This window comes from Drosophila takahashii, chromosome 2R (assembly GCF_030179915.1).
Source record: "Drosophila takahashii strain IR98-3 E-12201 chromosome 2R, DtakHiC1v2, whole genome shotgun sequence".
Lineage (NCBI taxonomy): Eukaryota > Metazoa > Arthropoda > Insecta > Diptera > Drosophilidae > Drosophila > Drosophila takahashii.
The window spans coordinates 1,663,697-1,690,460 of record NC_091679.1 but is presented as its reverse complement, the minus strand read 5'-3'; the positions used below and the strand labels follow the sequence as shown (position 1 = coordinate 1,690,460).

The 26,764-nt window shown below is 35.1% G+C and overlaps 1 protein-coding gene and 1 long non-coding RNA gene across 2 annotated transcripts in view; one reads left to right on the top strand and one right to left on the bottom strand.

Annotated features, from left to right (window-relative positions):
- The window catches only part of LOC138912343 (kelch-like protein 10), a 250,872-nt gene that overhangs the window by 180,015 nt on the left and 44,093 nt on the right, over nucleotides 1–26,764 (top strand). The window lies entirely within an intron of this gene.
- Nucleotides 9,632–15,993, bottom strand: LOC138912762 (uncharacterized). The gene is made up of 3 exons (XR_011418320.1): nucleotides 15,924–15,993; nucleotides 15,626–15,701; nucleotides 9,632–9,684 (listed from the first exon to the last, which is right to left on the bottom strand). It is a non-coding gene; the product is annotated as an uncharacterized lncRNA (long non-coding RNA).

Here is a 26,764-nt window from a genome sequence, read left to right as displayed (position 1 = left end):
GAAATGTACTAAGAAGCCCTTTGGCTAAAATGCAGGTTCGAATTTTACCTTGTTTGGGGTCAAGCATAAGCTTGTAATCTTTTGTTCCCAGTCCAGCAACCCTGCCTCCTGCTATCCAGGGTTCCTGAACTAAGACCACGTCGGCTTCGCCTGGCCTTCCATTTGTTTCTGGGGATCCTGTTCTCCGGATTTCCCCTGTCTAAAAGTCCAAGTAGGACCCGATCTTTGGTAATCTCGGCAAAGGAGACCGATGGCTGGATCTTCGATCTCTTCGCCGACGGACCGGGCAGCTCTATGGAGCGTTGCCTCTTTGCCTGAGCACCTTCTTGCTGGGGCTTCTCTAGCCCATAGTTAGGAAACACCGTCCTTGCCCACTCTACCTTCTTTAGCCATTCGGGCGAAGGCGTGGCGATATTGCTTCTGGCATGCGAGCGCAGGGTTTGGGCGGAAGTCCGTCTCTCTGCGTACGTGAACTTCTTCTTGACACCAGCGGGTGACTCGATCGACTTTGCTGCGCCTACCGCTGGTTTTGGCGCAGATGCGCACATAGCGGAGGCGTTAGCGACAGTCTTTCTGTCGCCCGACATCCCTAGTTTGGGATGGGGCCCCTTCTGAGCCCTACTGGTGCCTGCAATGGAACCGTGGTTCGTCTTTGCAGCGCCGGGTTTTTGTGGAGTTCCCGTCTCCGTTTTCTTGTTTGTGTTTTTATTTATTGTTTCCATATTTGGTCCCACGAGTCATTATTATTAACATCTACTTCATTTACTGGCGAGAATGATTGCTTGGAGGGTGACGACAAATCATCGTACTCATCATAAATTTGAAAATTAGCTGGTGGTGGTGTTGATTATGTTATTGCTTCTGTTGTTGTTGTTCCTTCTGTTGTTGTTGTTCCTTCTGTTGTTGTTGTTGCCTCTGTTGTTGTTGATTCTGAAATTAAAAATCATAAACAAAAGTTAACAAAAAAAAAAAAACAAGTTGTAAGCTGATTTCCAAATGTGTTTTTCATTGGAAGAATTGACGTCAATTGGGGCGACGTTAATTGTTCTATGTGGTCTTTTGTTGTATATATCAATTAATTTTTTAAACATATCAACCCACTTGTATGTTCCGCTAAAACTAAATTCACGCCACATAAGTTCCTTCAAACTTCTGTTGAAGCGTTCCACAATTGAAGCTTTTACAATTAAAAAAGGTAAAATAATGGTTAATTCCATATTGTCATTAACGCGTTTAATTGTTTGTTAAAAAAATCAGTTCCATCATCCGTTTGTAAATTCTTTGGTGTTCCACGTCCAGATTTAAAAATTTTTTCCATTGCCATTAAGACATCTTTAGAGCTTTTTGATTTTAATGCTTCTCCCCAGGCATATTTGCTAAAACAATCCGCAACAGTCAAAATATAAAAAAATCCTCCGTTATGCTTTGAATACTTTCCCATTTCCACTAAATCTGCTTGCCAAAGATCATTTATACTCTTTGTCACTACCCTTCGACGTTTAAAATTACGTCGACACGGAGCATGAATTTTATTAACAATACCCAACTTATCACTCATAGTTTTTGGTACTAGAACTTTCTTACTATTGGAGTTGCAGTACCTTCTATTTCAACTATCTGTGATTTTAAAACTGATTTCGGTTGAGTAACATATTTATAAACATAGTTCTCATCACTAGTAATCTTTGTTAACATATTGGTTAGAATTTAATCAACATTATCAACCCTCCCATTATTAACTTGAACTACATTTTCCAAAGAAGTTATTTTAGAAAGTCTTTGATTAAGGGATGTATTTATTTTCGTATTAAGGTCTCTCTTTACCGTCTCCAAGTTTTCATCGACATATTTTTTCTTCGTTGCATCCGAATAATCTATCGGGTTCCCACAATTTTTAATTCGTTTCTGTTGGGTATTCAGGTTTTCGTCGCCATCAATGTACAACCCCACAACAGTTTTAATATCTCTTTTTAAAATATCTGAATGCTCTTTTTCGTCTGAAAAAAGACCAAACTTGTCGACAGACATTTTGTTTATAAGGTAATTTAAAGTTTGTGAACCTTATTTATTCAATTAATAAGTTTATAATTTTAGCCTCTCGCAGTTCTTCTATTATAGACATGATCTCGTTATTGTGATTAGTGTTGCCAGCGCACAGTGGTCGGGCTTGTACGGAGCCGCGGCCATAAATACTTCTAGATGTGCTATCGCTATGAAATTTTTACCAAAAATCTAAATAAATATTATAAATATATGTAACAACAAGAAAGGAAGCTACCTTCGGCCAGCCGAAGCTTATATACCCTTGTAGATAAAAGAATACTCACTCGGTGCAGTTCCAGGGATTCCAGATTCAGCGTTTCGATTTATTTCAATTTTGTTTTTATGTAGTCAAGAATCAAAACGCCTACTTCCTACAAAGTTACAATGAATTTTCTTATATTTGTTTGGGAGCCTTAAGATATAGTGGTCCGATCCGGCTCGCTACGACATATGTACTACCTGCAATAGAAAGAAGACCTTCGGGAAAGTTTCATCGCGATAGCTTTAAAACTGAGAGACTAGTTCGCATAGAAACGGACAGACGGACAGACGGACAGACGGACAGACGGACAGACGGACAGACGGACAGACGGACATGGCTAGATAGACTCGGCTATTGGTGCTGATCAAGAATATATATACTTTATGTGGTCGGAAACGTCTCCTTCACTGCGTTGCAAACATCTGACTGAAATTATAATACCCTCTACAAGGGTATAAAAATTGGCCAGATCGTACCACTATATCCTATAGCTTCCATAGGAACGATTTTCTGAGTAGTTTCGTTTACATGAGAAGGCAATTAAAAATTCAATTTATGTAATATTAACAAGCTGGTTTGTTTACCGTACGTATTTACAAACTTAGAACTGCAATATAAAAATGTGAGAGTAATTACTAAACTCCACCCGCACCAAAAAAATTATAAAAACAAAACGAACAATGATACGATTTAATATCATTTTTTGGCCGAAGGACTTCAGTTTCATGTGCCGTTTTTTTTTTTAAATTAATTTTAGTATTGTATACTAGCTTTAATATGACAAAATAAAAAAAAAACAAGAGAGAACGCTATAGTCGGGTTGGTGTCCCGACTATCTAATACCCGTTACTCAGCTAAAGGGAATGCGAACGCTGTACTCGGGTTGGTGGCCCGACTAATAATCGTAACTCAGCTAAAGGGAGTGCGAGGGAGATAGATACATACATTTTGATTGCGTATAACTTTTTAATGAATGGTCCGATTTGAAAAATGTCTTCTACATTTCGATAGGTATACACAACAAAATTACATTTATACTTCTCGGAAATCTTTAAAGATGTGGGCGCAGGACCCATTTTAAAATTGTTTGTGGGCGATTGTGGGCGTTAGAGGGGGCGTGGCGCTCTTCTAAAATAAACTTGCGCTGCGTAGGAAGCCAAAGAATATGTGTGGGAAATCTCAACCTTCTAGCTTTTGCAGTTTCTGAGATCTCAGCGGTCATACAGACGGACAGACGGACATGGCTAGATCGACTCGACTAGTGCCCCTGATCAAGAATATATACTTTTTATGGGGTCGGAAACGCTTCCTTCTAGCTGTTACATACTTTTGCGCGAATACAATATACCCTTTTACTCTACGAGTAACGGATATAAAAAAATATAATCTATTAGTAATTCAATATTTAGTGTTGGAAAACTATTCACAATCACGAAAGACGAAGACAAAGGAACAGCACAACAAGTAAAAAGCGGCAAAAAATTTGTTTTTCGGCCAGTTCTGCCCTTGAAAAATTTATGAAGGTGTTAGTATTTTTACGATTGTGGGCACATCTGCAAATTTCTGCAGTCAATTTTAACACACATGTTACCTGAAACCCAGACGAAAAAATTGGCATACCAACAAATTGTGGAATTTTGTGGGATCATCGCTAAAACCTTAGCTAAACATAAAAAAGACGTTCACAAAATAGACACAAAACATGTATTATTTCAAATTGATGTAACGAAAACAATTTAACAAGTACGATTATTATACACATCTCGACTTATAGATAATACCTTCAACTTAAAAATCCATATCACAGAATATTAATTTGGACACGAAATATAAGAAATACACGGTTTCAAAGTTTAATGTTGCTGCGAAAAATTAGTGATGCGCCCAGTTTTGCTTTGCTACTTAACACGTGCTCACGACTTTAGGTCGATTTTTAGAAGGTACTGATATTTTTCCAGAAATGTCTGGTATGCCACGAAAAAGCTTGGGCATTTTAGAGAAAAGTTGCATACCCTTGGCCCATTTTAGGTTCCGTCGATTTTTTGAATTTTGGCCTATGGGCGCCACCACTGTGCAGCGGCCTTTGAAGCTATTAAAAGCTGCAATCTTTTAACTAATTATTTGACGTCATCCCAATAAATATAATTGGGTTTTGCTCGTTGTAGGGACATGTATCCAAATCCCTTTTTATTTGATTTTTTTTGTTTTGATTGAATTTTGGTGGATATAGCTGAAGGAGGTATATTTGCATTGCTCATGAACTTTTTAATAATGTTTGTTTACTTGTAACCACTAGTTCCTTTTATTCGCTTATTTGGATCAAAATCTATTCTATGTGAACTTGTCTCAGTAATGATATTTTTATAATTTTTCAAGTCTATGGCACTGAATTGTGTGGGTTTATTATGAATAACTAGCTATACCCGGAGAGACTTCGTTCGCTTAAAATTAGTTTGGAGTTAGGAAATTTGGTTTTATTTGCGCGTTTTTTGAAAACCTTTGTGTAAACAATCTTTGTGGAAGATCCTTCAAGAGAGAGAATCAGAAGGCTACTGGCAGGGCTATATAATAAATGAATGTGATCTAAGTAAAACTAGTGAATTTTTATACCTTCTATCAGTTACAATGTTATCAGTGCAATTTTAATTTGCGCACAAATGTACACCTGTTTGTAAATTGGAATTTGTTTTTTTTTAAATTTGATATTTTGAATGAAACGAAAACATTTGTACACACACGAAAAGATTGACATCCCATGCAAAAGTAGCGAAGTATTTTTTTATTATCCGATTCCACATTTGATTGATAATTATTAATTTTAAACTCTTCCAATTTTGCATTGGCTGAAAGGAAATGATTATCGACTTTCAAGTAGAAACTTAAACACACATTGTGTCTATGTATTGTATTGTACAAATCAAAACATATCCAAATATACATAAGTATTTGGGCAAAAGTTCGAATCTTAAAATATTTAACTTGGAAACATTTTGGCTTTGCTTACAGAATTTGTAGTAATTATACCCGTTACTCGTAGAGTAAAAGGGTATACTAGATTCGTGCCAAAGTATGTAACAGCTAGAAGGAAGCGTTTCCGACCTCATAAAGTATATATATTCTTGATCAGGGGAACTAGCCGAGTCGATCTAGCCATGTCCGTCTGTCCGTCTGTATGAACGCTGAGATCTCAGAAACTACAAAAGCTAGAAGGTTGAGATTTCCCACACATATTCTTTGGCTTCCTACGCAACGCAAGTTTATTTTAGCCGAGCGCCACGCCCCCTCTAACGCCCACAATCGCCCACTAACGATTTTAAAATGGGTCCTGCGCCCACATCTTTAAAGATTTCCGAGAAGTATAAATGCAATTTTGTTGTGTATATTTATACCTATCGAAATGTAGAAGACATTTTTCAAATCGGACCATTCATTAAAAAGTTATACGCAATCAAAATTTATATATCTATCTCCCTCGCACTCCCTTTAGCTGAGTTACGATTATTAGTCGGGACACCAACCCGAGTACAGCGTTCGCACACCCTTTAGCTGAGTGACAGGTATTAGATAGTCGGGACACCAACCCGACTATAGCGTTCTCTCTTGTTTTTTATCTTCTTCCATGGTGGAAATTAAATAAAGCTCTAATTTCTGCTACAAAATGAAAAATATTTTTTGAAAAATAAAACCTAAGCATTTGATCTACAGGACTGACTATTGATCGAAAATCATATTGATCGGAACAGCAGTTAAAGTTTTTAAAATTCAAAACAAATTTTAACTTAAATTTCCCTTTTCCCTTCCCCCTTCCGCACAGCACTACCCCTCCCCATCGACAGTTTTCTTGGCTGCTCCTCTCTCGGCCGTCGCTCTCTTGCCATCCGCTCTCTGGGTTTCGCTCTCTCGGCAGGCTCCCACAGAATGCAACGCAATAACTTAGGAAATCTAAATAAATTAAACTTAAAAAATTAAACTTAAGCATTTGGGCCATAGAATAACCATTTACCGAAAAATCATCTCGATCGGAGCAGCGATTTAGATTTTTTAAATCGAAAAGTTAATTTTAAATGTAGCCCCCAAATTATGGTGGATATCGAAATTTCTTTTAAATTTCTAATTAGGCCCTTTCAAGACCTAAAATTCTGCAAAATCAAAATTTCGAAATTCCAAACATTTTAGAAGTTAAGCTTAAGGACATTTAATGATTTTTCGCTCTAAATATGGATATTGGAGCTGTTTGGGGCCACTGGGGGGACATGTCGGACCTTAGTGGGCGCCTACGCCCCCAATGGAATACTGTGAAAAAATTTGGCTGCTCTAGCTCTTATGGTTTAGGCTGTGGTCGTATCCCCCTAAAAATCGGTCTTTCTTTTTATAATCTTTAGAGATAAACAATGTTATACTTGCATTCAGTATTTTCTTGTTTAATTATTCCATTTATACATTCGTCAAATACAATTTTTCCTGTTTCTTTGTTAAAAACTTTATCTTCATATAAGAAATATTTGTCGAATATATTTTTTTTTTCTCAAAATATTTTTGCTTTTATCGGGATAAGGAATAATTTAAAAAACGGGCGATTAAACTATCTCTGAAGGAATATGGGAAATTATCAAAATTTTATTGGTGTCTGTTTAAAGCCAAGTGGAAGTTTTGATTTTCAACAATTTCTCAGGCTTCACGTTTTTTAAATAATCATGTTTTAATAATTTTGGATTGAATAAACCTAGTCTTGTCAGTTGCATCCCTAATTTGATATCTTCTACGTATTCTGTAAAGTGTTGTAAATTAAATATTAAGACGCTGGCTTGTTGTTCCCTTTCTCCGTCTGCCTTTAATTTATTGATTACTTCAATTCCATTATTTATGACATCATTAATCATATTTAAATCGGTGTTCTGAATACTAGTATCTACTAAATTATTAATTTTTTCTTCCAACTCATCTTTATCATCTTGGTCTAATGTTCCGAATAGGTATTTATAAACTGATCCTACAATTTTGAATAAACATCTCTTACTGCGTTTTGCTAATGTAATTCCGTTAATTTCTCTTTTAAGTTTTTCTACTAGATATCGGATTTGTATTACGTCATTAAATTCATTAGCTTCTTTCAAAAGACTTTCAAAAGTTTGTTCAGTTTTTGTTATGTTTACACTTAGATAATGATATTCATAATTAATCGGGATATCTATTGATCCTTTTTTTAATACAAGATATCCATTTTGGGCCTTAATGGGATTTATTTCAATGCTCTCTCCGATTGTTAGTTGAATTATAATTGTTAGTATTATGGAGAAGGTCATTGTTTTCATTAAGTTGTTGTTGTTGGGTCCGTTCATTTTCTTCTGCTTGCCTGGAATTATCATCGTATTTACTTTTATTAATTTTCTTCTTCTTTTTAAATTTTGATTTATAATGAATAAAATTTCTTCCCCTATTTATTTCCTCAAAATGTTTTTCGTCAATTTTTCTTAAGGTTCCTGTCTTCTTAAATGGATTTGTAGTATTGGACTTTACTAAAGGTGCTTGTCTATATTTTGTGTATATTTCGTAATCATGACGTTTTTCATTAAGCTTTTCAATTTCTATTTCTATTCTATTTATTTCCCTTTCCTGTGTGTGTAACCAGGAGTTCCTGCATACATAAATATGTTGGCTGGTACTTGATTTGTAGCATTATGTTTTGTTTTATGATTATAAATATACAGAACTAATTCAAATTTGGTATACCTGTTTTCAAAGTCCGGTTCACTTCCTATGATTCTCAGCTTCTCATTTACCATTTTATGAAATCTTTCTACGTCCGATATACCGTTTTTAATTGTTGTTACTTAAATTTGTACTCTTTCTGAATTTAACCAATTGTGTAAAGCTACACACATAAATGCTGAATCCTTATCTGCTTTGATTTCTTGTGGTTTTCCCATTTCGTTAAATACTTTCATGATAGCTCTTTTAGCTTCTAACCAATCCCTACTTGTGACTTCAACTAAAGTAGCAAATTTTGAGTAAACATCGATACATGATAAAAATTGTTGGTTACCCACCATTTAAAAATCCATGACAAATTTCTCTCTTATATTTTGAATTTCTGGTGTAAGTTCGAATGTCAATTTGGTATTTCTATGTTCCGTTTTAGCAATGTTGCAAATTTCACATTCATTTATTATATTCTGAATTAATTTTTGATAATCAGGGAAGTAATATTTTTATCTAAACCATTTAGTAGTTTTTCCGATTCCTGGATGTAAGAGGTCTTTGTGTCGTTTCAATATTTTTTCTTTAAAGTCTGCGTATGTCAGTATGTCTTCAAGTCGTGCCGTACATCTTACTAATTTCGTCAAATGACTTGTGTTTATAATTTCCACATAAGCTTTTTGGAATATAAGGAAATCTGAATTGTTATGGAAACATATTGCGCTCTTCTTGGTACATACACAGAGAAAAAAAACCAAGAACATTGCACTTAAATCAAGAACATTCGTTCTTAAAAACCGGGTAAGCACAAATGTTCTCATTTCGAGTTGAATGTTCTCAATATCAGAACGAAGTGGTGTTAGCTAAAAATCCGACATTAAGTTCACTTCGTTCTATTTTCAAGTTGATTTTGTTCTTAATTCAAGAACATTTTTAAATCAAATGGATACAAAAATAAGTTCATTTGTTCTATTTTCAGCACATTTTGCTCTCAATTCTATAGCATTTTAAGTTTGATTTTAGCTAAGGATAAGAGTAATTTATAAGTAATATTAAAAAAGTAGTTGTCCAATTACACCTTATAAAGGTGCGGGTTGCACTTGACTTCCAGCTAGTGTGGAAGTTTATTAAAGACATAAGACAGAAAAAAAGTCTTAAAGTCTCAGACAAAACAAGAAAAAATATTTCTTGTTTTAAGAAATTAAATTTCTTAAAATTTAATTTAATTTCTTAAAACAAGAAAGGGTTTTTTAGAAAGCCACCATAAAAACAAGAAAAAATATTTCTTAAAACAAAAAAGGCGATTCTTGTTTCAAAGGTGGTTTGTTTCTTGTTTCAAGAAATTAAATTTCTTAAAACAAGAAAGGGTTTTTTAGAAAGGCACCTTTTAAACAAGAAAAATTCTTTCTTGTTTAAATTTCCTTTCAAGAAATTTTATTTCTTGATTTGAGAAATAATATTTCTTGAAAGAAAGTTTTATATTAACACTGAAACCCTAAAAATAAAATGTAACTTGTTTTTTTCTTTTGCATATTATATTTATTTAGATTTAAAACATTTAACACTTAACATTTAAACATTTTTAAATAACACATTTTTGACTCAAGAAAACATTATTATTACCCAAGGTCTGTTGAAGTTCATATGACCTAAGGTGATCCATTTTCTTCGCCTTTCCTCATCTATAAAAAAAGAGTTATTGGGATATCAATGATTTGTTTTTAGATAAACAACTTTTTTGAAATAATGTAATGTTAATAATAGCCAAAATACAAACACGTTGGACAGACGACCGAGAGAGAGGAACAAGACAGGTAGAAAATGAAGGGTTGAAAATCGAATTTCAGAGAGAGAGAGGCACGGGAGAGACACGTTCATACATACATATATATTTACAAACAGTCCTTTGCGCGAAGGGAGACCGAATGTAAGCAGGGCAGATCGTGTCAGTTTTAAGAAGGTGAAGAGAGAAACGTCGCGACGCGTAGGTCAAGCGAGCGAGAGAGAGGAGCAGAATATGAAAGGGTTGAAAATCGGGTTTCAGATCGGGTGAGCCGCGTACATGCATAGATATTTACATGCATACATAAGTATGTCAAACAAATACAACATATTTTTCTTACCTTAGAAAGTTTTAAAACAAAATTACAGCTTCGACAAACAAATTATTTGGCTGATGCAACTGCAGGTATTTTCACTCTGAAAAATAAATAAAATGCGAGTAATAAGATAAAGTTATTATATTATTTATGTACAAATGTATGTATGTACGTAGCTCTTAGCTAAAAAACAATTCAACTTAATTGATATAAGCTTGGTAAAGAGATTTGGAATTTATCCTTTAATTACATACATACAATTGTACGCGCGCTATACAAAAAATTATATATTTACATACCTTTGAATATTTGGAAAAAGGCTTCACCTCTTATCCGCTTGAAAATCACGTCCATCACTTACGAATTTTTTTTCACAACTGACGCTCGGGGGCTCAGAGAAGTCGGTAGCCGGGTAGTAGTCGGGCCGAGTAGGCCCTTCGTCCCACTTCGTTTTTCTTGTCGCTAACATTCGGCAGCCGAAGGAAGTCAATGGCTACTTTCCTATATTCTAGGGTCATTTCATTCATATATTCAAAGGTGATTTTGTCCTTAAATACGTACAAAAATGTTTTGGCTGCGACGGCAAAACAAACCTATGAGATTTTCATTTTTCTATTTTTAAGAAAAATTCTTTCTTGAATTTTTTCCATCAAGAAAGGTTTTCTGTATTCAAAGGACAATTTTCTAATAACAAGAAATTTTTTTTCTATTTTCAAAGGTAGGCCGATTCAATGGCGAGATTTCCAAAATTTAGAAATTAATTTTTATGAGTGTGGGCTTGGTTCATGAAGTGCTAGAACCAGTTGGGAATTATATATAAAGGGTCGCATTGGAGCAAAGGAAAATGGTCTAGTGCGTTCTAGGTGTCAAACGAAAACATCCTAACGCGTTCTAGAATATCCAAAAAAAATTTTAGAATGGAGTTTTGAATCATTTTAAGTTGAAATGCAACTTCATTTCGGTTCTTTCTTTAATCCCTTTCGTTCTCAAACTAAGAACATTTTGAGATATTATCGTTTTTGAGAACAAAATCGATTTGATTTAAGATACATGTGCTAAAAAAATAACGATTCCTTCTTATTTCAAGAACTTTTTAAGCTCAACTAGATTTTAAGAACCAATTCAACTTAATTCAAGCACATTTATAACATTTTGAACTTGAAAAAGGCCTTTCTATTTTTAAGAACATTTTCAACTCAGATGAGAACGTCAGAATTCTCTCTGTGTTGGTATTCTTTAATTATCTCTTTTGCTAAAGTTTCCGTCATTTCTTTATATATAATTTGAATTTTTAATTTGTGGAAATAATGCGTTACTTCTGTTTTATCTTCATCTCCTTTAATTACTTCAATTTCTCGGGAAAAATAATTAAATGGTCTCTCAGTTATAGAAATATAGTTCTTGTTATCTTCTTGAGCCTGGCTGTCTCTTCTAGTACATTTTCCTTAATATCATCTGTAAACATAATTTCTCCTATTTTGATCCTGGATAAAGCGTCAGCAACATAATTTTCTTTACCTGGCAAATATTTACTCTGATAATCAAATTCGTTTAATTTTATTTTCCACCGTTGTAGTTTCTTATTTGATTCTTTTATATTATTCAGCAAGACTAAAGGTTTATGGTCGCTTAATATTTCAAATGACCTACCGAATAAATATGATCTAAAATATTTGGTAGCCCATACGATTGCTTAAAGTTCTTTTTCAATAGTCGCGTAATTTATTTCGTGCTCATTAAGAGTTCTGCTAGCATAACAGATTGGTTTATGATTTTGTGACAGTACTGCTCCTATAGCCATGTTACTTGCGTCCGTTGTTAGAGAAAATGGTTTATTAAAGTCGGGATAAATTAAAATTGGGTCTGAGGTAATTAAAACTTTCATTTTTTCAAATGCTTCTATGTAAGGTTTGTCTTTAGTATTGATTGTGGCGCCTTTCTTTAATTTCACTGTCATTGGTTTTACGATATGTGCAAAGTCTGGTATGAATTTTCGATAAAATCCACACAATCCTAGAAATGATTTAATTACTTTTGGAGATTTTGGTATTGGAAATTTTATAATGGCACTTATCTTTTGTGGATTTAGTTTAATACCTGTAGTAGTTACTACCTGACCTAAAAACTCGGTTTCCTTTTTTATGAATTCACATTTGTCTAGTTGTAATTTTAAATTTGCATCACGTAATTTTTGAAATACCTTTTTCAATGATAAAATGTGTTCTTCCAATGAAGTGGAAAAAATTATAATATCAGCTAGATATACCAAACAATCTGTATAGATTAAATCTTCTAATAAATTGGTCATACATCTTTGGAAAGTGGCGGGGGCGTTTTTAAGACCAAATGGCATTCGTGTGTATTCGTAATGACCGTGTTTTGTTGAAAATGCTGTTTTAGCTATTGATTCTGGTTCCATTTGAATTTAATGGAATCCTTTGGCTAAATCAATGGTAGTGAAATATTGACATCTTCCCAATTTGTCTAATATTTCATCCATTCTGGGTATCGGAAATTTATCATTGATAGTGATCTCATTTAAATTTCTGTAATCCACCTGCAGGAAACGGAATCAGTTTTGGACCATTAAAATACTAGTTGGGTCAAGAAGGCTAACTAGTTCAAGTTATGTCCATTTCCTTGTAACGAAGTGGTCAATTTTTCATATGCTTGTCGTCGGAAACAACTAGTCCATTTGCTACTAGTTTTGCACTAGTGACTGTTAACCACTTTACGGTTATAGCTGTTAAGCTACACTAAAAAAAATATTTTCACGAAAGAACTAAAAATTAATCTCTAAACCATCAAGTGATTGGATTTCACTAGTACTTGACGATGCCTAACTTGACGCTCTCCTAATTTAGTATCCAATTAATAGGCGCGGTCCTTAGAGAATTTCTGATAATTATTATGTAATCAAATACGGTAAATGATAATTAAATGGAATTAAAACAAACTTTCTTTTTTTGAGGCAAGTCGCCCTCTCTGGGACTTGAACCCGGGACCTTTGGATTTGTAGACACACTAACTGATTGAGCCATACACGCATCACATTTTGTAATGCCCTAACCAGGTTTATGAATTTTAGTGTGAAATAATTCAAAAACAGTGATTTTTCACATATATTTTGTCTCGGATAGATTAAACTAAGTTTAAAACAGCGGTCGGCAGCGTCCTATTAAGTGAGCATAGGGAATTGTTCTGCCCATCCTCTGCTTCTCACGTATACTGTACTGCACACACACTCTGATGATCTGCCCAGTGCAATTTACTCATACAAATATTAAACAAAATATAATTGTATATGTGTGCCGACCGCTGGTTTAAAATTAAACTAAACCATCACAAAAAAAAACAAAAATCAAAAAAATAATTTACAAATTTACAAAACCGAGAACCCATTCAGTTTGAATGGTTTGGTGTTAAATTTTCCAAGACATTCACACCCTAGGCTATACTTTTGGATAATACGTGTTTCAGTTGCAACTAGTTAAATTCCAGTTGTCTTTCAACTGGGCTACCAATAAAATATTCGTAAGGTTTTTTTTTGTCAGAAAGGTACCAGTCCGAGATAAAATGCTTTTTTACTAGTTTTGTATTATTCATTTTTTCGACTAGCACAAATTTTGTAGACCCTTTGTAGTCCAAATGCAATCAGAAAAATTCTGGTTGCTTTATATTAGTTGTATAACTAGTTGTTTTTCAGACTAGTTCGCATTTTTCCTGCAGGGCCACTACTAATCTAAACTTCATTTTGCCTGATGCATCGCTCTTTTTTGGAACTATCCAAATGGGTGAACAATAGGGAGATTTTGATTTACGAATTATTCCCTGTTTAATCATTTCATTTATTTGTTTATTAACTTCTTCATCAAAGGTTTGAGGTTATTTATATGGCTTCCGACATACTGGGTCTTCATGTTTTGTTTGTATTGTATGTTTAATACACTCATAAAAAAAATCGATGAATTTCCGTTAAATCCAGAAAATTTTTTTTGAATTTTTGCCAAAGGTGACCTTGTCTTTGTTTCAAGCAGGGACCGAAAATAACTGTTATTGTAAATTTTTCTTACCAAAAAAATCATGCACTTAGAAGAGTACAAAAATTTTTTGAAATACACCATTATTTTTGTAAGCCATTGTAGTTTACAAATCCGTAATGATTTTTATTTATTTGATTTTTATAATAAAAGTCAAAAATAACTGTTATTTGTTGATTTTTATGTATAACAGTTATTCTCTTGACATTTTTGAAAAAATGAAATTATTAAAAAAACATGCTAACCGAGTTTTATATAACTTACAAAAAATCTTAAAAAAAAAGCCAACCGTGCATATTGTATAACTATATTTTTTTTAAATTTGTTTTACCCACAAAATCGCCATAAATCAAGTTTGAGTTTTATTTTTGATCACGACGAATAACGGTTATTTGACAACTTTTATTATAAAACTCAAAAAATAACAGTTATTCTTTGAGTTTTACTTTACAAATCAGAAAATAACTGTTAAAATGTGATTTTTAACAAAAAACTCATAACAGTTAGGGTCCCTGGTTTCAAGAAATGGTTTTTTTGAAAGGCACCTTTGAAACAAGAAAAAATATTTGTAGATACAAGAAATTAAATTTCTTAACACAAAAAATGGTCTTTAGAAACCCACCATTAAAAGAAGAAAAAATATTTCTTGAAAGAAGAAAGGCGATTCTTGTTTCTAAGGTGCTTTCTTTCTTGTTTCAAGAAATTAAATTTCTTGTTTCAAGGAAGGGTTTTTTAGAAAGGCACCTTTTAAACAAGAAAAATTCTTTCTTGTTCAAATTTCCTTTCAAGAAATTTTATTTCTTGATTTGAGAAATAATATTTCTTGAAAGCAAGTTTTATATTAACACTGAAACCCTAAAAATAAAATGTAACTTGGTTTTTTCTTTTGTATGTTATATTTATTTACATTTAAAACATTTAACACTTAACATTTAAACATTTTTAAATAACACATTTTTGACTCAAGAAAACATTATTATTACCCAAGGTCTGTTGAACTTCATACTTCAACTTCAACTTCACCTTAGGTCGATCCATTTTCTTCGCATTTCCCCATTATTGGGATATCAATGATTTGTTTTTGGATAAACAACTTTTTTGAAATAATGTAATGTTAATAATAGCCAAAATACAAACACGTTGGTCAGACGACCGAGAGAGAGGAGCAAGACAGGTAGAAAATGAAGGGTTGAAAATCAGAATTTCAGAGAGAGAGAGTCAAGGGAGAGACACGTACATACATACATATATATTTACATACAGTCCTTTGCGCGAAGGGAGACCGAATGTAAGCAGGGCAGATCATGACAATTTTAAGAAGGAGAAAAGAGAAACGTCGCGACGCGTAGGTCAAGCGAGCGAGAGAGAGGAGCAAAATAGGAAAGGGTTGAAAATCGGGTTTCAGATCGGGTGAGCCGCGTACACGCATAGATATTTACATGCATACATAAGTATGTCAAACAAATACAACATATTTTTCTTACCTTAGAAGGTTTTAAAACAAAATTACAGCTTCGCCAAACAAATTATTTGGCTGATGCAACTGCAGGTATTTTCACTCTAAAAAATAAATAAAATGCGAGTAATAAGATAAAGTTAGTATAGAACTCTACACTCACAAATTTATGTACAAATGTATGTATGTACGTAGCTCTTAGCTAAAAAACAATTCAACTAAATTGGTATAAGCTTAGTAAAGAGATTTGAAATTTATCCTTTAATTACATATGTACATACAATTGTACGCGCGCTATACAAAAAATTATATACATATTTACATACCTTTGAATATTTGGAAAAAGGCTTCACCTCTTATCCGCTTGAAAATCACGTCCATCACTTACGAATTTTTTTTCACAACTGACGCTCGGGGGCTCAGAGAAGTCGGTAGCCGGGTAGTAGTCGGGCCGAGTAGGCCCTTCGTCCTATATGAATTTTTTCTATATGAATTTTTTCCATCAAGAAAGGTTTTCTGTATTCAAAGGCAAATTTTCTAATAACAACAAATTTTTTTTCTATTTTCAAAGGTAGGCCGATTCAATGGCGAGATTTTCAAAATTTAGAAATTAATTTTTATGAGTGTATATTGTATTCGTGCAAAAGTATGTAACAGCCAGAAGGAAGCATTTCCGACCCTATAAAGTATATATATTCTTGATCAGGGTCACTAGCCGAGTCGATCTAGCCATGTCCGTCTGTCCGTCTGTCCGTCTGTCAGTCTGTCCGTCTGTCCGTTTCTATGCGAACTAGTCCCTCAGTTTTAAAGCTATCGCGATGAAACTTTCCCAAATGTCTTCTTTCTATTGCAGGAGGTACATATGTCGGAACGAGCCGGATCGAACCACTATATCTTATATCTAACTTTGAAGAAAGTAGGCGTTTTGATTTTTGACAATGTTAAAACAACAAATTTTAGATGAGGATTGGTAGATAGGAACCTAATGGATAAGAATTCCAATTTTCAATTATTTTGATCCGCTATCCGAGTAATCTGCTGCAACTAAAGAAAATCTTCCCTTCGGTGGTTTTTGAGAAAACTTTTTTGATGACAATAATTTTTGTGTTAACCTTCAAGAATCTTTGGATTTTTACCATTCTTATAAGCTAACAAAAATCGCGATTAAAATTTTCAAAAAATTAGTTCAAGACTTTCCAAGTCCGACAACACCGCCAATTTTTTACAGTTTGTGTGTCCTATAACCATCTATTTTATATAAAATATTCATAATTTTTCGAGTGGTGCAACAGTGTTAAACAAACAAAAAACTGAAGAATTTATTTCTGGAAGGGTAGGAATAGAGTCAATGAAATATATTTGGCTTGTAAATAGTTAGTTCTAAGACCAGAATTATTATCAAAGAGTAAAGTTTTTAATATAATGGGTCAAAAGTGGTCCACATTAAAAAATGATTCGCATGTATTTGCTTGTAATTGATTTAATAGGGACCCAGTCCCAGTCTAGTCCCCACAGCTTCGAATTTCATATCCTCCCTGGACAGAGATTTCATAAGAAATCCATTGAGCATGGTTGACCAACAAATACTTTAATTATGTGATTCTAAAGAAATAGCGGTCCAAAAGGATTATTTAATTTGCGATCCTTTCTGCATCGTTGTTATTCTAAAAAGCAAGATAGTAATTTGTTGGCGATGCTACGATGCTGCTCGTACGATTCTACGATGCCTAGTATACTCGGCATCGTTTGACACAATTACATTATTACAAAAAATTTTCGTGGCATCGCCAACTTGATAACGTTTACTCGTGGAATCGGCATCGTATCGTGAAGGACTCTATTACATACGCAAAGCTAATTGTTTTGATGATAGCAGTGGCAGCAGTACTCTGTTGTTCAAGGAGGACGACTATTTTCACACCAGCTACACCAATCACGACGGTCACACCAACCGTGGCTCCACATGCCACCTTCGCACCTACCAACGCTCCACTATGGTCGGTAGTTCAGTCTGAGGGGGGAGGAGTTACCACCTCGGCATATACCCTCGGCGGTCCCCCGCCGAAACCCTTCGGCAGTCCGCTAGTTGGACCGCCCCATCACATACCCCTAGTAGCCCACCAGCTAGAAGAATGTCAACGCAGCACTAAGTATTGGGGCCACTCCAGAGTCGTGGCCCGATACACATCCGCTCCAATGACGGCCGTCCCGCAAGATCAGCACTTTTGTAAGCCATAAATAATTGAGCTCGAAATACAACTTCACTTTGAATTTTACCATTGAATCAAACAGACGTTTAATTTGGGCTAAGTCCGCCAACTCCCTGCAAAGAATATTCAAGGACCTACGACCATTATTGGCAACTCGTGCGTGTGATTTTCTTTTCATTGTGTTTGTAAATGCACTGCCATAAGGCTGTTTTTAAGCACCCCTGGATTAGATCGTGAAACTCACGCAAAAAAACGCTAACGCACTCAATAGTAAACATAGGTCGATTAAAATCACTAACTAACAAAAAGGGAGACACGCCCTATAACAATCGCATAATGCAAATTGCATTAAAAATGCGTACGTTTCGAATACAACAATTAAGTAATTAGCTGTTGTTATTCACGTCTGAAAAACTTGGGAAACAGATTGTTTCCAAACAGACAACCAATATAGCTTTCACACACTTTAGAAGTTTAGCGACGAAGCTTTAACGTAAGTCACACTTATAAGTATGTAATGCTTAATTACATATTCCTAGATGTCGTATAAATAGAAGTTTCGACGCTCAGCTCTCATCCTCTTCTCTGGCTGATAAGGTAGCGTTGACGACCTACCGAAATTTGCAAATCCCAGAAAGACCGAGGTTCACTCCTCACCGAGTGCAGTGTGTTGAAATGCTAGACTGTTGAATTATAAACTCAACTTCTAAAAATGACCTCGAGTTCGCTAACGCAATCAATATATTATTTATATGTTTTTATTTTTGGCTGAAAAAGAATCATTTTACTGTTGATGCAGTTGTTTACATTTCCTCTTCAAATAAAAGAATTAAAGTTGGTGTGTGTGTGTGTGCATTAGGGCGGTCCAAAAAATGAAATTCTTTTCTCACCCCTTAACATGGTATATTAAAGTATGCAAAAAATGTATGTGAAAACAAAAAATTTTTTTCGAGATTTAGACTTTGCGAAACGTCTTCAAAGTTTGCTTTAAAATTACTCATACGACATGTATAACAGTTCGAATTTGGTCGAAAAAAATCGCTCTCCCATGTCTTGTCTTGTCAAATTATGAATTTCTTTGGAATAATTGTTAAAAAAAAAGGAGAGCAAAACATCAACTGAATTGTTGATATCTATGCCACCTTGATCAGAAAAACTTTTTGATCGAAGGCAACACTGCGTATGGGTGATAAACTTTGAAACCAATTCGCAGACCTTAAAACACGATTTTTTTTTAAATTGTCTTTTGGTATACCTTGAATACCACAATGCGCACCGTATAAGCGGGTGAGAGTAGGACCTTAAAAATTTCCATACAAATGTGGACCGCCCTAGTGTGCATGTTTTATTGAGTATAATAAATGTTTGGGTACAAATGTTATAAAATTTATAAATATTACAAAGTGATAAGTGGACTAAACAATTATATTTAACTCTAGTTGCAGGGAATCATTGCTTCTTTTTATAACTCGATATTCCTTGTCCTTGAGCAACTTCAGATGACCATCTTTCATAGTGTTATATCTATTAGGTAGATATAGAATATATTTATCAAGTTCCAAGGCAATGGAGTCCCAATAAACAGTTTTCTTCCTCTGCGCATTGATAATTGGGTAGCTGACTCAGCAACTGGGCCAATGGATACCGCTGGGTCCGGTGGTGTCCCTGTTTCCGGAAGTCATGATCTGAAAAAATCTTCAGAGCCGGCGGAGTTACCAAATTCGGGGCCGACCGTACCAGTAGGTACCGTTTCGGGCTCGCAGCCAAGTGAGGTTCAGACTGCTGCTGGGGGGCGTAAGAAACTTTCAGTTGTTCCACATAGAAGCAATTATTTGTTTCTAGGTTCACCTTAGATACCAAATCTGAGGATGTTTTGGAATTTATACGAGAAAAATTCCCATCCGAGGACATTGCAGTGGAACCATTTCGATTTTGGTACGCCCGCAGGATATCGTCTTTTAAAATATTTGCTCCGCCTGATGTGTTTAATGTACTACTTTCTGAAAGCTTTTGGCTTAATGATGATTTGGTAATAAAAGAATTTGTTCCCAATAAACCGAGAACAAATAACAGGCCTCCCAATGTGCCTAATAATGGCCTTTTAGAATTATCAATACAGCAAGTAAGCTTTATACGAAATTCATTAAATAGACAATTAGATCTAGTCTTTGTTTTAGACCCGCATGAAGTCACTGTAGCTAGAATTGACGCACTTGTTGTACCTGAAGACCGATATCATCCAACGTTGGAATTGACAATTGGCCTCCCCTGTACTGATACCCTTTCTCCTTTAGTTCCTCAAACTAAAACGAGATGCTTTCGAAAATGTGACTATAATAAACTAAATTACATGATTTCGCAATATAATTGGACTGATTTGTACAATTGCATGGATATTGAAAGTGCAATTGAACTTTTTTATAGCGTTTTAAACACGTTTCTTTGCGAATGCGTTCCTGACAGGCTTCTTCCAAAGCTAAACAGGCCTCCTTGGTTTAACAATGAGCTTCAAAGACTTAAAAATCTTAAATCCAACACTTATAAAAAGTATAAAAAATCGGGTAAGCCATCTGATTTTTCGAAATATGTGGTGGCTCGTTCAGATTCTAATGTTCTCAACAGGCATTGCTATTTTATGTATTTAAATAAATGTAAACTCGAATTTTCAAATGATCCGAAGCAGTTGTATAACTTTGTTAATGCCAAGCGTAAGTCTTCGGCATTGCCTTCATCGGTACGTTTAAACTCAAAAACAGCATCGTCGGATTCTGAAATTGCGGATTTATTTGCAGAATTCTTCCGAACTACTTATAGTTTGGCTTCTTGGTCAAATTCTATCTACCCTAACCCCTTAAATGGGGCAAATTGTATTTTTACCCCTGTAATTACCGAAAGTTCTCTCTTAAAGGATTTAGCAACAACAACGCCAACGTATTCTCCCGTATTCTTTGTAAACCGATTCTTAAACTTTTTCATTTGTCTATTTCATCATCAGTTTTTCCAACTATCTGGAAGGACTCTTTCATTATTCCACTCTACAAAAAGGGTGCGCAGGTGGATGCCCAGAATTATAGAGGTATTTCTAAATTGTCGGCAATTGCTAAAGCATTTGAACGTATTATTACTTCTCATTTGCAACATTTATGTTCCTCGCTTATATCACCGTGTCAGCATGGTTTTGTTAAGCGAAGATCAACCACCACCAATCTTCTTGAATTGTCATCTATTGTAATAAATGGTTTTAAGAATAAAATGCAGACTGACGTAATATATATAGATTTTAGTAAGACCTTTGACTCTGTTAACCACTCTCTCCTTTTATTCAAATTAGATCAGCTGGGGTTTCCATGTAGTCTATTAACTTGGATTTCAAGTTACTTGAATGGTAGGACTCAGAGGGTTATATTTAAGAGCGCTGTTTCTAAGATAATTTACGTGACATCTGGAGTTCCTCAAGGTAGTCATTTAGGCCCTTTGCTGTTTACTTTGTTTATAAACGATCTTCCTACTATCGTAGCACATTCTCGTGTACTAATGTACGCTGATGATGTTAAGCTTTGTTTATCGTATAAAGATATAGGGTCAGGTTTCAACTTACAGTCAGATATTGATTATTTTCAGGGATGGTATGAGTACAACCTCTTAAATTTGAACTGCCTTAAATGCAACGTTATGACTTTTTATAGGGGTACTCCTACGTTTATTAGTTATTCTCTTCAAAATGCTTCACTCGACCGTATATATTCAATTAACGATTTAGGTGTTCTACTCGACCCAAAACTTAAATTTGACTACCACATAATGGCCATTGTCAACAAAGCTATGAGTGTTCTTGGGTTTATAAAGCGTTGGTCAAAAGAATTTCATGACCCTTATACAATTGTGGAGTCCACAATTTTAAGTGCACATCGACCGTATTAAGTCGGTACAAAAAAATTTCTCCTTTTTGCCTTCGTAGTTTGAATTGGGATCAAAACGTAAGGCTACCTCCCTATCAGAGTAGATTACTATTGCCTAATTTACGTACATTTGAAAACCGTAGAATAATGCTTTTATGCAAAATCTTCTGTCTACTGTTTTTATGCACAATCTTATAGCAGGTGATATCGATTCTGTAGAACTGGTAAACCGTTTAACTTTTAATGTTCCCGTTAGACTAACACGAAATTATTACCCTCTTAATTTGCCTCGATGTACATCAAATTTTAGTCTGCATGAGCCCTTTCGCGTTCTTTGCACAAATTATAACAATCTTTATCATTTAATTTGCACTTAAACATCTAACGCTATCTTTAAAACCAAAATATTATCCCATTTGCTTCAATCTTAGTTTTAGCCATTATAATATTTGTGTCCCGTCTCTATTTGTTTCATGTATTTTCCCCGCGAACTCGCATTTTTGCCCTAATTGATAAAGGGTCCCGCGCGTAACAAGCACGTGCTTGGTATCGTTGGGCCACTTGTTTGTACTTCTCGTAGTGCATCAACGTCCATCATCAAATTATTGTTTTCCACCTTTTTTGTTTTTCCAACCTTGTTGTTTAAAAGTCATTAAATCAGTTACTTTATTTTAATGAAAGCACTAATTTAATGCACAGGTGTCCATAATTGTATGTTCCAAAACGTTGTACCTGTTTATAGTTATATTTGATTTCATCCCATTTTCTTTTGGTGGTTGTAAGTTTCCAAAACTATCAAAATAGAATATGCTGTTTTTGATTTTGTGGTAAGCTACCCAATGTGTACCCCTTGATTTCGAGTCACCCAAGTTAATCACTCCACTCTCATTATTTTTAGGTAATTTAGGGAGAGAATCTCTTATAAACACTCCCTTAAAATACGGTATATTTCTTTGAGCCAATTCCATTATATCTATCTTTGTTAATGCTCCTTTGGGTAGCTGACCAATTAGTTCTTTTATTTCTTCATTCTCCCACCACGAGTGTTGTATGGTTTCAGGTATAAGCTGTTACCATTTTTATGGGGTTTTAAGTATAGACCTTCACCCACGGAAACTTGTTCCATCTTTCGGTTGTATCTTTTATTTTCTTTTAGTTGTTGATTAGCAATTTTTGCGTTTGTTATTAATTTTGCAACACCAGAAGTTCCTGAAGCTAAACAACCTATAGCACTTAATGCAGTTAAGATGGGTACCAGTGGTAAAAAAAAACCCCCCATTTTGGGTACAATAATTATTCGAGGAACTTTCAGTAGCAACTTAGACTTTTGATACAGGTGGTTACGTGGACTAGCTCTACGGCCTGACTAGTCAAAACGTGATGATAAAGTGTCGCAACACCCCTTTCTTTTGTCTTATAAATTTCTCTATCACACTCTTTAATTCTTATTTCATTTCCTCATGACGCAATTGGGTTACGAAGGAAAGTAATGGCTCCCAGTTCAATAAAAATTGTCGATTTTTTATTAGTATTTGGAAACAGTTTCCGTTAGAAAAGAATTTATTAAAATAATTAAAATAAAGTTTAATAATAATAAAGCAAAATAAATATACAGTTAGCTTGTATTTATTATTATTTCAAAAACGATTCAACTGAGGAAAAAGAAACAAAAACAAAATAAATACAATTCGTTAGAACAACACATTTATATTTTTAGATTTTTTTCTCGTAAATTAGTCATTACTATTAATTAGTTACAATGCCTTTACGACATAGTACCGAAGATGTGAGAGTAGCAGCAGCCAATGAGCGATATCGCTGCAATATTTGCTCCCAAAATATTGAGTTTCAGGCTCAACTTTATATAACCTCTTGTAACCACGCGTTCCATCGCGCTTGTTTTGCGGCTCGATTAGGAAACAAGAAAGTTTGTCCCATGTGTCAAGTAGGTTTAAATTCTTCAGGTGCAAGCTTAATAGAAGAGGAAGGTGCAACTGGAGGCAGTGAATAAAGAATAGACCTAGGTGGCGGAAATGATAACCGAGCAGAGTCAATTTATCAACCAGGAGTTTCGAATAGCAATAGTCAGGAAACACTAGCGGCCAACCTACAACAGGTCATTGGACAGGCGATCGCTGGCGCATTAGCGGAACAAACAAATCGACTATCTCAAACAATCGAAGCTAGCCTTCAGAGATTAGGCATGCGACCTGAGGGCGAACAATCTTTGAATAGCCAAAAGGACGCTCAGCAAAGCTTTGAGCAAACACCACTAGTGGGATTAAGTCAAAGTAGAGGAAGAAACGTCAACAGGGAATTATTTTCACAGTCAGAAGTTCAACCTCAATCAGATTTGAGACCTGATCGTATAGGTCAATTAATCGCGAACTGGAAAGTACGTTTTTCAGGACATTCCTCAGTCCCAGTAGACAAGTTCATTTATCGTGTGGAAGCCCAAACGATGCAATCTCTGGATGGGAATCCAGCGATAGTCGCACGTTACGCAAGTAACTTATTTGATGGAAACGCTAACGAGTGGTTTTGGCGTTACCACAAGACAGTTACGGAAGTGACTTGGCAGGGACTAATGACAGTTCTGCGAGCACAGTTTCAAGATGGCAGAAGTGACCTTGAGATTCGTTCGGCAATGGCTCAGAGGAAGCAAAAGACCAATGAACCCTTTGACAGTTCGCACGACTCAATCATTTCGCTGGCAGATAAGTTAGTAAATCCATTATCAGAATCAGCAATACTTGAAATACTGAGGGCAAATCTATTACCTGAGGTACAACACGAAATACTATACGTTCCAATTACAAGATTCTTTCAGTCCGTTACGAAACTTAACGGTTCAAATCCTCGACAACCGCCTAGACGACAAGTTCAGGAAATCCATGGCTTTACTGAGTCAGATAACGAATTGGAGGAGGGTAATTTAGATGAGGTAGAGTTAGCGGCTTTAGATGGGCCTTGTTGGAATTGTGGTGTCTCTGGACATCGATATCAGGAGTGCACAGGCGCACGGAGGGTGTTTTGCTACGGATGCGGAAAGCCTGCTTTTTCATATTTTAGTCAGTTAAACATTTCAGGAGTTATGTTCCGGTTCTGATTCAGAAGATGTGGAAAATACTTTGCAGTTCACCCAAATGGCTGACGTGCTAAAATGTATTATTTGCATTGATAGGCCGCAGGACGTAGTTTTCCTTCCATGTTGGCACTTCAAAATATGCTTTGAGTGCTTCAAGAATCTGGAACAGCGTTCAAAAAACTCTCTAATGCTCTGCCCGAACTGCAGCCAGATAGTTGAAAATCATTTACAAGTATTTCAATAAATTGTTAAATAGACCGCAAACAAAAATTTTTTTTTCTAAAAAATCGCGCGATTTTTTTGAAAAAAAATTTTTGCTTGCGGCGCTTTTTCTCACTAAATATACGCCTCCGGATGCTATCTTAAACACAAATTCTGCATTTCAGTGACACTTGAAATTTTTTTAATCTTTACCAGTGGTAAATGGTGTGAGGTGTTCATTAAATGGTTGTATAAATAGTACTTCAGTACTAACTTAGTTGTTTAACTTAATCAAAATATTACATTTATTTCAGCCAGGCCGACTGAGACTTCTTGGGACCAGAAGTGTTGCGCCTGCGTTTGTCATATTTTATTTTTTCTTCTCATAGTTTTTGATATAGTTACCCGACATAAAAGGGGTGACGACTTAATTCCGCCGACATAATTCCGCCGTTTTTAAACGACATAATTTCGCGCGATCTTATGACGTTTGAGAACGTCATAAGTCCGCCGCAGAAAAAACGACATAATTTCGCCAGCCGCGGAATTATGTCGCTGCTAAGGGACATAAGTTCGCGCGAAATTATGACGTTTAAAAACTACTTGTGGCGGACTTATGTCATTTTAAAGTGACATAAGTCCGCCGAGGAATAAACGACATAGTTTCGCCAGCCGCGAAATTAAGTCCCTGCTAAACGTCATAAGATCGCGCGAAATAATGTCGTCTCTAAATTTGATATGGCGAACTTATGACGCTTTAAAGTGACATAAGTTCGCGGCAGAAAATCGACTTAATATCGCCGGCATATGTATGTATGTAGGGTGCATGTCATAACGCCCGGTGTCATAACGCCCGTGGGCGTTATGACACACTCAAAAGTTTCATAGGGCCCGTGGGCCTTATGACACACTTCAAAGTGTCATAACGCCCTGCAAAAAAATTAAGTTGGCACATTACAGGGCCTTTAAAATGTCCGTTGGTTGAATATCCTTGTAAAAGTCCTTCCTATCCTAAACTTCGATCTGTGCTTATAAAATCTAAGGGTTGACATTATCCTTTTTCTTGATCCTTTCGCTTCCCTGGCCTCTTAAACCCATGGGTCAGGATGTGTGCCTTGCATTTTTGCACAGTGAGAGTCCTTTAAAACGCCGTAAAAGGATCCGAATGGTAAAAACAACTTCTGGGCTCATATTTCCTAGTATTAGCATATGATTGACCCTGATCCTGCCCTTAAAATATTGTTTTTCGCACAGATATGGGTATTGGCATTTAACATTCTTTTATATAACCGTTTTTAGTTAAAATTAAGTTATTTTAACGATTTAAGGATACAAATTTAGCAATATGCCATCTAGACAACTGAGGCCTAGCGGATTTAGCAAAAAAAATGAGTCAAATCGGTTAAGTCTTAGCGAAATAGTTAAATACAACACAAGTGTGCCAAGAATTTTGTTCGGGCAGAATAGGCTCATTTTTTCGTTTTTGAGTTTTAAAAAATTAGTCTTAAGAAATATAAATATGAAACCAAATTATTTAAACAGTAAAATGTGTCCTTTACATAAACAAATTTTTTTAAATTTTTGTATTCATATATTAGTCGGAGAAAATTGAACCTAAAGTCCAAGATGCCAAGTGTGCCAAGAATTAAGTTCATCACTGTATGTTTGGTATACTCATTTTATTACGATATTATTTCGCGCGAACTTATGTCACCCACCGCGAAATTATGTCGGTTTTTCCTCGGCGGACTTATGTCACTTTAAAACGA